We start from the raw sequence: 14,473 nt of genomic DNA, 5'->3' as shown, positions 1-14,473 counted from the left end.
TTTCCCCGTCACTTCCCCAGGATCAGCATGGATGCCCTCCCTAAACTGTGGGGAGGCAGAAGCCCTGGTTCCCGTGGGGAGGAGTTGGAGGGCCAGGCTTGTAGAATGTGCTGGGTAAGTTCCTTGGGCCCCTCCAGATCCGCTTTCCACCCTTTCCACCCCACCCCATGGCCCCCTCTCTGTCTCCTCATCCTACGACAAGAGCACACGCTGGTGCCTGGATGTCAACGTGGGATTGCCCCAAAGGCTTCCCGTGAAACACATGTGACTTGTGGTCTTCTTTTTCATTTTTTTCAGGATTGAACCCAAACTTGGGGGCTGACGATTTCATTCCGTGCGTCAGTCAGGGTTCTAACAAGACTCGCGTTTGGGCCACTCCAAGGTTTGCTTATACAGGCGTGGGCGGGGGTGGGCAGCCACAGGTCAGCCAGAGGTACCAGGTTTTGAGGACGAGTCCTCCGCAGTCTAATTCAAATCCAGAGCCAGTGAGAAGCCTGACTCTTCTCAGACTGTTGCTGGACCCTGCGTCACCCATGCCTCCTCTCAGTGGCAGTTCTCTTGGTTTTGGAAGAACCTCAGGTCACCCTGCTCCTGGGAAGTTTCCCTGACCTTGACCATCAGCACTTCTGAGCCTTCAGGTACACATCACATGAACGCCCACCTGCGTGGAGCAGGGAACTTACCTGATACCTGTGAAACCTGTCACCGAAACTGAGCAATCCCACCAGAGCAACGTGTGCCGTCCTGCCAAGGATCAGGTCTGGAATGTTCCCCAAAGGCTCAGTATCCGAGGCTCCTGGGAAGTGACTGGACCCTGAGGCTCTGGCCTCCTCAGTGACTTAATCCATCGAGGGGTTTGGAGCCAATGGCATTATTGGGAGGGGCTGTGGGGGCACTTAGTTGGGGGCAGTAGGTCTCTGGGGGCATGCCCTGGAGGGGTCTTTCTTGTCCCTGGCCCCTCTTTCTCTCTGCTTCCTGGCTGCCATGAGCTGAGCAGCTTTCCTCTGCCACACCTTCTGCCATGATGTCCTGTCTCACCACAGGCCCAGAAACAGTGAAGCAAGTCAACTATGGACCCAACCTCACAAACCTGGAGCCAAAACAAATCTTTTTTCTCCTTTAAGACATTTTTCTCATGTATTTTGTTACAGAGATGAAAAGCTGACCAACACATACTGTGTTATCTTTGTGTCACTATATCAAAATAACCTGAGATAATCCATTTACAAAGAGGAAAACCTTAATTTTGGCTCATGGCTTCAGAGGTTTAGCCCATGGTGAGTTGGACCCATTGGTCATGGACCTGGGACAAGGCAGCACATCAAGGCAGAGCAAAAAGCCCATTCATCTCATGACTGAAATGCAAAAGAAAGAGGAAGAGATAAGCGCTCCCCAATCTCCTTTGAGAACACACTTTCAGTGCCCTGAAACCTCCATCTAGGCCTCACCTCTTAGAGGTTCTTTCCACCAATCCTTTAATACATGGGCCTTTGTGGGGTATTCAGGATCCAGACTAGAGCACTTAACGTGATGCTTCTTTTATTTTGGTGAAATGTACCTAACATCAAATTGACCATTTCAACCTTTATAAAGTGCATAGCTCAGGGCATTAACTGACATTCACACTGTGGTGCAAATATCCGTCTTCAGAACTTGGTCATCATCCTAAACTGAAACTCTGAATCTATTAAACAATAACTTTTAACCATTTATTTAGAAGCAGGCACTTAAAAAATAATAGACCTTTAAGATTTGCAGAAACTTGAGCCCATAGTACAGAATGCCCATCTCCTCCCGCCCCATTGTTAATTAGTGTTTTACGTTTGTATGATACATTTGTTAAATTACTAAGCCAATACTGATAAATTATATTAACTAAAGTTCATATTTATTCAGATTTTTCTTGGTTTTAGCTAATGATCTTTTCTGGTTCCAGGATTGCATCTAGGATACAATTTGTCGGGTGCCTTCCGGCTGTGACAGTCCCTCAGGGTTTTCTTGTTTTTGTTGGTCTGGACAGTTTTGAGGAGTATCGGGGAAGTTGAAGAATCTTCAGCGGGGGTTTGTTTAATTTTGTCCTCATGGTGGACTGGGGTTGTGGGTCACTGGGAACAAGACCACAGCGGTGCAGTCATAGCACATCGAGGGTCCGTGATATCAATAGGATTTATAACTGTTGATTTGACCTTGGCCACCTGGCTGAAGTTTCTCCACTCTACAGTCACTCTCCACTCCTCCACCCCCTTCCATATCTGTGACTTGGGAAGGAGGAAGTCAGTACACAAAGCTCACGCTGAAGGAGGAGATAATTGTGGAATTACTTATTGGTTTATTTATTTGTGCTGCAGGGGATTGAACCCAGGGCCTTGTGCAGGTGAGGCAAGCACTCTACCAACCGAGCGATAGCCCCAGTGGGGTTCATTTTTGTACTCTTGCAGGAGACACTTTCTGAAGCATCCGCCCGACTCACATGTCTTCCTGTTCCCTAGGAACTTCCTTCTCTCAGATCCAGAGGGTGCCCTCCCCCTCCCTTTCACTTCCCTTCCTAAGCAGATTTGTTTTATGAAATCCTGTCCCTTTGTTCACACTGATTGGAGAAAGTTGGGTCAATCGATTCTTTCATCAGCTGTTTGGGATTTTAGGACAAGTCGGGCTCTCTGTGCCAGGGTCAATACGTAGCTACTGAATTAACGACTATTTATTAATACCCTTTGGTTAACTAATAATCATGCAAACAGCTTAGCTCGAATGCCTCTCCCACTGTCGATTATCTACACAGCATGTGTTCCTCTCTCCTTCTTCCACCACATAAACTCACTTTAATGTCTAATAGTTATTCCTTTTGTGCAGTCCATGAACTTGAAGAACGGGACCCCACCCCAAGCTCCAGGAGTGGGCCCAATTGCTGTTGAGGAGCCCCCTTTTCCTCACCTGTTAAAGGTTCAGAAACAGGCATGCAACCCAACAAGTGGCGGGAGGTGTGCAGATGTTTGCCAGAGCCTCCAGGCGGAGTTCTTTGCTCTTTTGTTGTAGCCTTGAAGCAATCTCTCTTCTGGACGTTGATACATATTAGACTGGAACCAACGCACATCCCTCCCTACCAGCCCAAGGGGGCAGCTGGAACAGAGAGGAGGGCAACCTGGAGAACGCCAGGAGAAGGAGCAAGAGTCATGCCAAGGCTTACCCTATCTCCAGGTCAGTGCCACCCCAAATACTGTGTTACACCCTGCAGTGACACAAACACAGAAACTGAGAGTAAGTGCCTAGAAGCTTGTGTAGGCATTTGACCTTGCTGTCACCTCTAAGAGTGTGACCAGCTGTAGACCAACTTGGGCGCTGCCCAGCCAAGGGGTCAGCTGCAGGTCATGCAGATTGCCTATAGGTCCTGTGCATGTGGACAGCACAGCAGTCTGCACTGGATTGGAAAAAAATGAAGAAGACAGCAACACGGTTCTTCACCAGCTATTTTGAGAAGCACTGCTTTAGAGGTCAATAGTGTGCGAGTCCATTAATTCCCCATAGTTTGTGACAATGTGGGTTTGTGTGCTCCAATTCAAGGTCAAAAGCATCTGGCCGACAGTGAGTGGATTTGGTAAAAAGACAAAGAGGTCATAGAGACACTTTTTGTAGCACATACATGTTTAATCAGTGTCTGTGGGTATGAGTGTGTGTTCACCTAGCTCTGCTGCTGGGTAACCATCTCCCAATGTTAGTGGCTCTGAAATTTGGATAAATGCTGCCAGCTGCCAGCATTTCTTAACTCTAGTTATTTGATTTGAATACCATGCTATCGTGCAACACAGAGCAAGATGCTAGAAGGACTGAAATTCCCTTTGAGCCCCCAGGGAGCCTCATCAGAGGCAGGAGAGTTGACTGCATGCCATTTATGATTATGTTTTTCTCTTTGAATTTCAAAACTTCTCTGCTATTGGGAAAGCATCAGTGTGATTTGTATAACATTTTTTTTTTTTCTGGTCATAGCCTTTAAGGAATTATCAGAATTACAAGTTATAAAAAAAACCCCATTACTTATAAGTTACAAAACAGAGCTTTGCAATTCTTTATGTTTTTGCATGAACTAAGAAAGGGACCATAATGAGATGATTGTTGTATGCATATGAATAGGATGGGTGCGTTTGTTAATAGATGTGACACTTATTTTTGTGACTGTTCTCTTTGGCTATTATTTTGATCCCAATGGAGAAGCTTTTAGAGAGACAGATTATTTCCCACGCGGGGAGTGACTATTTTTGTTTACCATCCCAAAGATAGTCTTTAAGCTAGTGATCTGGGAAAAATCATTGTATGAGATTTAAAAATTTCTTCTGGCAACAAGAGTGAAATGGGCACATCTTTTTAGCCCCGGTGGAAGGAAGCCACTTGACGACTGATTTATAGTATGCGTGGCCTCAGCCACTGAGCGCCTTGGAAGGACTCCTGGTGTTGAAGGATGAGGCAGATGGGGTGTTCTCGAGAACTTGTGAGTTTATTTTGGCTTCAAAGCTGGTTACTATTATAAGAGATGGAAAACTGGGCAATAGCAAGCAGAAGGGACGGCCTCAACAGATGAGCCTGATATAGTATTTTAAGAACCTTCTTCCAGAGCCAAGGCACAGCACCTCGTTGCTTTGTATGAATTATAAAGCACATTCTCTTTACAGGACTTGCTTTTCTTGAAAATAACAAAAAAAAATCAATCACATAAACAGAGACCTTATTTTAATATAAACACAGAGAGTTCTTGATTCAATTAAATAATAAAAAGTACATTATTATCATGCACCTTGTTGGCAGAGCCAGTTCCCTATACAAGAGCATCTGAAAGTGGTCTCTTGGATCTGCCTGGTTGGAACAGCAATGTTCACCAAATAGTCCCTAGTTCTCATTATCCCTCGTAGTTGAACTGGGGCCCTGTGTCTAGATCAGGCTAATGGATCATGTGAAAAAAAAAGGACTTTTGTCACTTTTGGTTTTAGGCAGTTAAAAACAAGCATAGGATTTCCAAAATCTTCTTTCCCTTTGATGGTGACCATTTTGAATATGGAGAAGCCACAGGTGGAAATAGCCTCTATCCTTGGATGACCACAGGAAGGAGCATGTCCCTGGGGATATCTTAACCCACATTAGACATTTTTGTGAAAAGGAAAGAAGCTTTGGCTCTGCTGCACCTTTGAGATTTGGGTATCTATTTGTTACTGCAGCACAGGCCAGTGTTAGGCTAACTCTCATTAATAGTCTTGTCTCTACATCTGTAGCCCACTTGTGCTGCTATAACAAAATGCCTGAATTGGAGTAATTTATAAAGAACATGAGTTTATTTCCCCCACAGTTCTGGAGATTGGAAGCCCAAGATCAAGGTGCTAGCAGGTTTGGTCTCTGGTGAGGGTTGTTCTCTCTGCTGTGTGACAGAAGACAGAAAGGCATTAGGGCCATACCCCGTGGGAAGCCTTTTTACAAGGGCCTTAACTCCCAATCATGAGGAAGGCGCCCTTATGACCCAGTCACCTCTTCTAGATCCCGCCTCATCCTGCTGTTACGCTGGGGATTTAGTCTCAACATGGATGTTGGAGAGTGGAACAAACAGCCAACCGTGGCAGAATTGAGAACTGCCAGCCAGTTCACCAACTGCAGAGTCGAGACAGCACCCAGGGGCAGAGGCTCTGGGTAGATGTAGATGTGGGCACAGGGGGAGCTCCCTGGGGCCCTGTGTTAGACAGCACCCAGAGGCAGAGGCTCTGGGTAGATGTAGATGTGGGCACAGGGGGAGCTCCCTGGGGCCCTGTGTTAGCCTCTGCACCTCACTGTGCCGGAAGAACTGTGCTGGGTCACCGTGTGAGCTAACCACCGACCACAGAAAGATCTCAGCCCAAGGACGAGCACCCTACGCGGCCTGCCCTCGGTGAACTTGCAGTCTATCGGGAGAGAGAGCCAGGAGAGGCCTCCTCCATAGAACACAAGGCGGAAGGACAAGTCCATTTCATGGGAAGGTCAATTGTAAACCAGCTAGAGAAGACAGGTCCCCCACATTAACCCAGTTAATAAACGACAGCGGGTCGTACATGCTCATGAACTTGTGTGTTCAGGGTAGGCACCGCGTGGATCTGAAGAGTGAAGAGACTTCCTATCAGGCTGATTTTTTTTAAGGCCATTTTAATTTTTATTTTTGTACAGGAAAGGCAACATACCTTCATCCCAGGTTGGTGGCAAGTCCTTTGGCCTTTGCTTTCCCACCTTGGAGGTGAGAGGCACAGATTTGGGATCTAGGCTGTCGCCTCCCCAGTGATGACCGAGTTGTCCTATGTGTCATTGTGATGGGTCCTGGTGGCTTCCACCAGCCTTGCCAGAGCTCTTTTGTCTTTTGAGTCAATGTGTGTGTAAAGGCCGGGGTGACCTGGGCTTTTCTGGGAACCAGGCATCCAGTCCGGCCGCTCTCTTGGTCAGGAACCTGTGAAAGGAACCCGCTTTGTAGCGCAAGTCAGGCAGGAAGGACGGTTCCATGGGATCCACATGGGTGCCACCGCCACCAGGTGAGCTTTCTTGTTTTCCGATCAGGTGGTGACAGTATTAACACCTGCTCTAAGGACAGGTGGTCTCAGTGAGGACAGCTTTCTGCTTTTCTTGCTCAGTGCCTGCATGTACTTGGAAAAGCAGTAATTGGAGGAGCTGTTGGGCAGCCCAAGGCCTGGGTGACCTGTTAACCTCAGGGGACATTTTCAAATGCTTACAGAGGAAGATGCTTAGCCCCTGCAGCTGGATATAGCTGGGTCATTTGACAAGCAGATGACAGAGGTCATCCCATTTTGTTAGGACTTCCTGGAAATGATAATAATTTGGTTTTGACTTGAATATCTTAAAATATTTTGATAGCATTTAAACTTTGGTCAAAATTATACACACCTATGCTTAAAATCCAACAGCTCGCTGGCCAGCCTGCTGCCGCTGCACCTCCGTGGTGAAGCACCTTCGTACAGAGGTTTCACAGACGCGTCTCATGGAGATAAATCTGACCACACAAGGCCAGTTGAAATCTGTGCTTCGACAAGGAAACATGTAAATAAGAACACAATGTTAAGTTGTTAAGATTTTCCCTGTCATGGTGAAGATTTCTCTTTTTTTAATTAAAAGGACTATGTCAAATCAAATTTTATTGCTTTTCTTCTTGATAAACAAAAATGAATTTTCTATGTGCTATAAAGACAGCACCAAATCTTTTTGTCCCTCCTGGTTAAAAGTACGCTGTTACCAATACTTTGACATTTATCTTCATGATTCTGTAATGAGTTATACTAGGACACGTGTGGTCTCCGGTCTCTCTGTTCAGCTGTGTTGCTTGTACCTGACATTTGAGTAATCTAACTAATGAGGAGATCAAATACAATAAAAGTTGGAGAACAAGATGATCATTCCTTATCCAGAAAAACGGAGGCCTGACAGAATTTTCATAAGCAACTATGATTCCAGGATCATTTTACCTGTCCATTATGAATCCTCTTAATCATGGTCTCTAGTCGTTATCACATTTTCTCCTGGGAAAGATAAATGAGGCACAATAAAAACCAAGTTTGGCTTGTGGGCATTGGGCGAGTTCTGGTGAAATGCCGGGGGCTGAGCTGCAGGTTTTCAAGACTGTTTATTTTCGAGCCTGCAGATGTCAGGAAGTGACACCTTCGAGCCTCCTGTCATTGCTCCTGGTGGTGTTGGCTGCCCAGGTGTGTCGGGGACAAGCCCCGGGAGAGAGGCAGTGTGTGGACTCTGCCAGCCCCGAGGGCCTGCAAGCCCATGCCATCCCTTGAATCCCTGCCTTAGTCTGGCGCTCTGGATTTTGCACTTGTGGTAACAGTTATTCAGAGGGCTGCGGCTTTCTTTGGAAATTCTAGTCCAGGATTGGTGTGTTCATGGTAACCTCTATCAACAGCTTCATTCCCGAGGACCCCAGGCTTAGGGCCTTTTGATGGCAAACCAGTCAGGAATGGTCAATGCCCTTATTCCCTCGCTAAGTCACCGGGTGCCTTCATTCAGCAGCCGCAGCAGGAGCCCTAGGACCAAGGGGCTTCCAGGCAGGAGGGGGCCAGGCAAGAATGTGCAGGGGGGCGGCTGGGGTGCAGCCTTCCTTCCCCAGTCGGGGAGACATCTCATTAGGGGAACTGGTCAGAGCTGTAGTCTTTATCTCATAGAGAGATGAATATGTAAATTGAATTTGTTGAAGAATTGGGGGAATGCCACACCATTCTAGCTCCTAACAAATGGTCATAGCCTATCCTCTACTATCCCCCCTCCCCTCCCCTCCCCTCCCATCTTCTCTCTCTACCCCCTCTACTGTAATTCATTTCTCCCCCTGTTTTTTTTTCCCCTTTCTCCTCACTTCCTCTTGTATGTAATTTTGTATAACCATGAGCAGAATACAACAGACACTAGTAGAGCAATATGTAAAACAGTGGATGTGTAACCGATGTGATGCTGCAATCTGTATACGGGGTAAAAATGGGAGTTCATAACCCACTTGAATCAAAGTGTGAAATATGATATGTCAAGAACTCTGTAATGTTTTGAACAACCAACAATAAAAATTAAAGAAAAAGAAATGGTAATAGCCAATCAGTCTATTTGTGGGTGAGGTCATTGTAGTCAGGAGATGCCACCTACCGAGTATCTGCAGAGGACTCCGCAGGAGCAAGTCTTCCCTACTGGACCCTTCCCTGAGGTGGTGGGGGTGAATTGTTGACCCTGATTGACAGGATTCCTGAAGGCCAGCCTCTGTCTAAGGCACAGAGCTATCTAAACCACACACGCGTGAACTTCACCGTGGAGTTTGATGTGTATCTCTGAACTCCACCTCCTATGGCTTCCACGTCTATGCTCCCCACCCCCCCAAGTTCACATACTGAACTCTTAACCCCCCAAGGCAATGAATGGTGTTAGACATGCGCCTTTGGGAGGTGACGAGGTCAGGGGCAGAACCCTCATGAAGGGGATTGGTGCCCTTATAGAGGAGACCCCGTAGAGCTGCCTCGCTCTCTGTCTTGTGTTTGTAAATGGTCAGAAGGTTCCCTGTGTGAGCCAGGAAGCAGGCCTTCACCAGCTGGGGATTTATTGATGCCTTGATCTAGGACTGTGCAGCCTCCAGAACTCTGAGAAATGCATTTCTGTTCTTTGTCAGTCACCAGTTTAGGGCGTTTTGTTATAGCAGCCTGAGCTGAGATACCACCATAAATTTCACTCCAGGAGAGAAGCATGAGTTCAGGAAACCATTAGAATGTTTCAGTAAATTATCAGAAGTTGTTTTCTTTTTCTCTCCTGTTATTTTTGTTGCTGGGGATTGAACCCAGGGCCTTTCACATGCATGCAATACCCCCAACCATCCGTGTTTTTTTTTTTTTTTAAGAATTTATGTAGCACAGATTAAGAATCCCTTATCTCTTATCTGAAATGCTTAGCAAAACAGAAGTGTTTTGGATTTTGTTTCTCCGCCCAGATTTTAGAATATTTGCATATAAGAAATGAGATATCTTAGGGATGGAACCTGAGTTTAAACATGAAATTTACTTGTGTCGTATATACCTTATACATGTAAATTGAAGGTAACTTTATATAGTATTTTTCTAAATTTTATGCATGAAACAAAGTTTCACGGTGTAGGATTTCCCACCAATATGTTGGCACTCTAGACAGATCTTGTGCTGGGGCATGTTCACCGGTAGAGGATGTGCTTAGCATGTGCAAGGCCCTGGATCTGATCCCAGCACACGCACACATAAAAAACACCTGATGTTTTAGGATTTGGGGTTTCAGATTAGGAATGCTTCAACCTGTATATGTTCAAAAGATAGAGGTTACATAAGGGGAACTCCTGGTAGAACTGGGATCTGGTTAAATAGAAAGACCAACATGGACACATTTCAAGCATCTGAGGATTTTAAGTGCCACCAGGCTTTCCTTCCTAAATCCTTATGGCCCAGATGAGGCCAGTTTCTCAACCTTCATGGAGGTGGACAAACTGCAGCTCAGAGAGAAAGGACAGGAAAAGACTGTCCAGTATTGCAGAATACAATGAAAAACTGGTGATATCCAAAGAGAGAGAGAGAGAGAGAGAGAGAGAGAGAGAGAGAGAGAGAGAGAGAAAGAGATTGCACCACATTATGCTCTGCATAATATTTTTAAAATGTCCAACTTTTTTTTCTATTTTTTTATTTGTCCAACTGTTTTTGTTTCAGAAATATATTCCTACTGAGTAGCACATCAGGTAATTCTCCAAAGAACTTCAAGGGAAAAGAGGCGAGGAAGTCAGGCAGGTTTCATGTTAAATTTTTGCCTGATTCTGAGTTTTAAAAACCTTGATACTAACTTAATACTTTTCCGAGTTTTAGGTTTTCTTAAGGGCAAGGTGGCAATTCAACCCAGGTCCTCGTGTATTCTGGGCAAGTGCTCTGTAACTAAGCTGTACCCTCAGCCCTGATTTTTAAATTGAGGTGTATGTGGCTTATGTACCCCAAGCTATATAAATCTCACTAGGTCACCTATGTCATCCACGCTGACCTCCAGCTCCAATCTTTCGCCTTTAGCCTCCGGAGAAGCTGGAACTACAATTGTGTACCACTGTGCCCAGCCTTGAATAAGTCTTAAGTGGTTAATTAACTATTTCCAGCTGTCCAGAATTTTAATACCGCTTTCAGTCAATCCTTTCCTACAATAACCCACTTCTCTGGCCTCTTCCTATCCTATAGATTACTGTTGCCTGCTTTGAACAATACAAATGGAAATCTTCTGTGAATAGTTTCTTATATTCAACATTATGCCTGTGAGATCCTCTTTGTGTGCAGCAGTGCTGTGTACTATTCCACTCTGCAAATATACTACATTTATTTCTCTGTTCTTCTGTAGTACACAGTTGGGTTGTTTCTGGTTTGGGGACTATTTTGAACAGTGCTACTGTGGACATTCTTTTTCTTCTTTTAGTAATGCTAGCCATTCAATTTTCATGGGGTTATACCTAGGAATGAGTCAGAACAGAGATCATAATTCTATTTAGCTTAGTGGATACTGTCAATTGGTTTCTGAACTGGTGAATGAGTCTATCTATCTGTCTACATCAATATATGCAAGTTGGAATTGCCCCTCAACCTTGCCATGTGTTTATCTGCCCCTTAACTTCAGATGGATAGTGTTGTCTCACTATGGTTTTAATTCATATTTTCCTAATAACTTATGATGTTGGGCACCATTATGAATATTTTAAAAGTCCATAATCTCACCACTCTTCATTTTTCCATGTGTATTTTCAGTGCAGACTATGTTTAATATTAGAGTAGATCTAGAATTTTGTGCCTTTTTACTTTAATTATTTAAAATTTGTTATGGCCTTTTAAATCTACCCTTTAAAAAGGTTTATTAAATCTACTGAATTTGCCTAGTATAATTTACTTAGCCATTTCCCTCTTATTGATCATTAGGTTAATTCTCCCCCCCCCCCCCCAGAGAGAGCAGAGCTACACTTCACTTGCCTGGCCCTTGGTAATGTTTGGTGATGCGGGATGTGCCAGCCAGCTGTGCTAGGCACTTGAATGTCTCTTTCCTCCTTCTCAGTAGAACCTGCAGAAGTATTATCTCTGTTTTACAGATGGACAGAGGCCAGGGACACACTTACACGCGTGCCTCTGAGAGCCTGGCCCTGGGTGGGGGTGTGCGCAGGAGCTCCACGTGCCTGCAGGCAGCGCCAGTTCTGCGCTGACCCAACCTGCGCAGAGAGAGGGAGGCCAGGTCCAGCCCTCTCCCTCGGTCACCATGACGTTCCTGCTTCGCGGGGTGAAAGGAAGCAAGCGAGACGCATCCGAGCGCGCTTTTAAGTTATGAAGTGTCATGCAAACACGAGTCAGGACTGTGACGACAGTCCCTCACCATCTGTGCCCGCACTCTGCTTCCCTGGAACCATGTCCCCGCTTCCTGTTTGTGTGTCACATTTTCATTTTCTCACTTGGGTGAAGTAGCCGGGTGGGCAGGGAGCTCCAGAATCACGTGACATCGGTTGTCACCTGGCTGGCTGCGTGATGACTGTGTGGTCCCGGGCAAGTTAGTGACGCAGCCAGCCCTTGGTGTCTGCAGGGGTTTGATTCCAGGACCTCTGTGGAGTCCAGAATCTGTGGATGCTCAAGGGCTTCCTGTAAGACGGTGCAGTATTTGCATATGACCTGTGGGCACCGCCTGTGTGTTTTAAAGCCTCGCTTCGTTACTTACAATACCTAATGCAGTGTAAGTGCTCTGAACACCGAGGTTGTGCTGTGTTATTTGGGGAACAATGACAAGGAAAAAGGTTTGTATGTGTTGACTACAGAAATGACTTTTTCCCCCCAAGTATTTTCAATCTGTAGTTGGTTGAATCTGAGGATGAGGAAGCTCTGGATATGCAGGGCCAACTGTACTCAGATTTTGAGGCTTTTTTTAAAAAAAATCTGTAAAATGGTGCTATGGCTTGAATATTTGTGTCTGCCCAAAACTTATATGTTGAAACCTAATCCTTAATTTCCCTTTACTGCCCCTCAGTTATAGGATCAATTTTTTGTTTTAGCATTTCTTTTTTTATTTTTTTAAAAATTTCTTGGTGTGTGGTAGTCATAGATAATGGTGGCTTGTTGTAGCACACAATTTAACAGTGAATCTGGCCGATATCCCTTCCCAACACATCCCTCCCACCCTGCCTGCCACCCCTCGGGGTCCCTGTCCTGTTCTCCTGACCTCCCTGTGCTTTTCACGTGAGGTTGATTCTTTCTAGTTGAAGTCATGGGACAGCTCCCACGTACCAGTGGGGGACAAACATGTGCATTCCTTCTTCCTTTTGTGCTGGAGAGATCTCTGTGGATCTCTGGCAGCTGAGGTTGCTGCCTCCTGTCAGCAATGGCCTTCTGAACTGGCCACCCAGGGTCCAGCCAGTCTGACCTGACTCCTCCCCGTTAGAGTCCTCCAGGCATGCAGTGGGAGGCATGCGTGTCCACAGTGGTGCCGGGGACATGATCTGATTTCTAAACCACATTAGTATGTTGTAGCCCAGATCCATTCCTTTTATCCACGAAGAGGTTGAGCCCTATGAAAGTCGCTGGTGACAAGGAAACTTAACAATGGCATGATTAGAGCCTGAACTCAGGTTGTGTGACTTGAAGTCATCACACCGTCAGCTCCAGCGGTTATGTGAGACCACTTCTGTAGCAAGAAGACGGCGAGGAGAGTACGGGGCTTGGACCCTGGAGATCTAGGACTGGAACTTGGCTTTGTTTCCTGCTGCTTTTGTAAACTTGAGGACACCTGGCATTGTGTCTGCCCAACCCACAAACCATGACTTTGCCCTGCACCACAAACCGCCCCTTGGGCTTGGTGCTACGCAACCTCACCTTTTGTCCAAGCAACTGGGTGCTACTTTTTTTTTTTTTTAAAGATATTCTCCAGATGAATTTTTTTTAGAGAGAGAGAGAGAGAGAGAGAGAGAGAGAGAGAGAGAGAGAGAGAGAGAGAGAGAATTTTAATATTTATTTTTTAGTTCTCGGCGGACACAACATCTCTGTTGGTATGTGGTGCTGAGGATCGAACCCGGGCCGCACGCATGCCAGGCGAGCGCGCTACCGCTTGAGCCACATCCCCAGCCCTGGGTGCTACTTTTGATTATTTTTTTGAGAAAACCTGGATCCTAACTTCTGAAGGGTCCCCACCTGTGTCAGAGCCAGGTGACCGAGTCCGGGTGCCCAGAATAACATTTCTAACACTTCTTTCTCAATCTTGACTTGAATTATTAAATAACAGTTCTGGGTGTCCCATGGCTTTCCATGTGAATTTGCAGACTCATGATTGTGTCAGTGAACTTTCCATCACTGTGTCCAAAATGCCCGACAAGAACAATTTAGAAGAGGAAAGATCCATGTCAGCCCAGAATCAGAGGATTCAGGCCATGGTTGGTTGGCCAGCCCCTAGACATCACGGTGGAAGGGTGTGGCAGAGGAAGGCTGCTCAGGTCACGGCATCCAGAAAGGAGAGGAAAGCTGTAGTCCCAAGGCCACACCCCGAGTGACCCACTTCTCCCAGCCTCACCCCAACTGTCTATAGTCACCACACAGATGTCCATTCCAATTATTAATCCATCAAGCAGACTAATCGACTGCTGAGTTCCAGCCTTCATGTCCAATCACCTTCCCAAAGGTCCACCTCTGGACATGGCTCAATTGCTTGACACATGAGCTCTTGGGGGGACATTCTGGATCCAAACCATAACAATAATCAGATTCTGCTTCTTGTTTCCTGAAGCCTCATCTTTTGCCTCTGGCAGAAGTCGGTCTTTGGGACGCTCTCTCCACACATGGACAGTCTCATTTTCCTGCCTCTTTCTCTTTCCCGTTGCCAAGTGCACGCACCCTGGAATGCTGATCATCCCCGGGCTCTCCGCACTCCCTGCCTTTGGATGAACGTGATGTTCCCTTTCCTTGGAAGGCTCTCTTCC

At 46.0% G+C, this 14,473-nt stretch overlaps 1 long non-coding RNA gene across 5 annotated transcripts in view; it reads left to right on the top strand.

Moving 5' to 3' along the window:
• The window catches only part of LOC144365200 (uncharacterized), a 59,729-nt gene extending 51,147 nt beyond the window's left edge, over nt 1-8,582 (top strand). For 2 of the 5 annotated variants that reach the window (XR_013423492.1, XR_013423491.1), the window contains 5 exons: nt 21-114; nt 298-382; nt 572-2,061; nt 3,034-3,195; nt 6,918-8,582. This is a non-coding gene — a long non-coding RNA (uncharacterized LOC144365200). The remainder of the gene's footprint in view (nt 1-20; nt 115-297; nt 383-571; nt 2,062-3,033; nt 3,196-6,917) is intronic. The other 3 variants (XR_013423494.1, XR_013423495.1, XR_013423493.1) reach the window with 3 other exon arrangements.
• The last annotated feature ends 5,891 nt before the right edge of the window (nt 8,583-14,473 follow it).

Source organism: Ictidomys tridecemlineatus, chromosome 6, assembly GCF_052094955.1.
Source record: "Ictidomys tridecemlineatus isolate mIctTri1 chromosome 6, mIctTri1.hap1, whole genome shotgun sequence".
Taxonomy (NCBI): domain Eukaryota; kingdom Metazoa; phylum Chordata; class Mammalia; order Rodentia; family Sciuridae; genus Ictidomys; species Ictidomys tridecemlineatus.
This window is presented reverse-complemented; position numbering and strand designations above follow the sequence as displayed.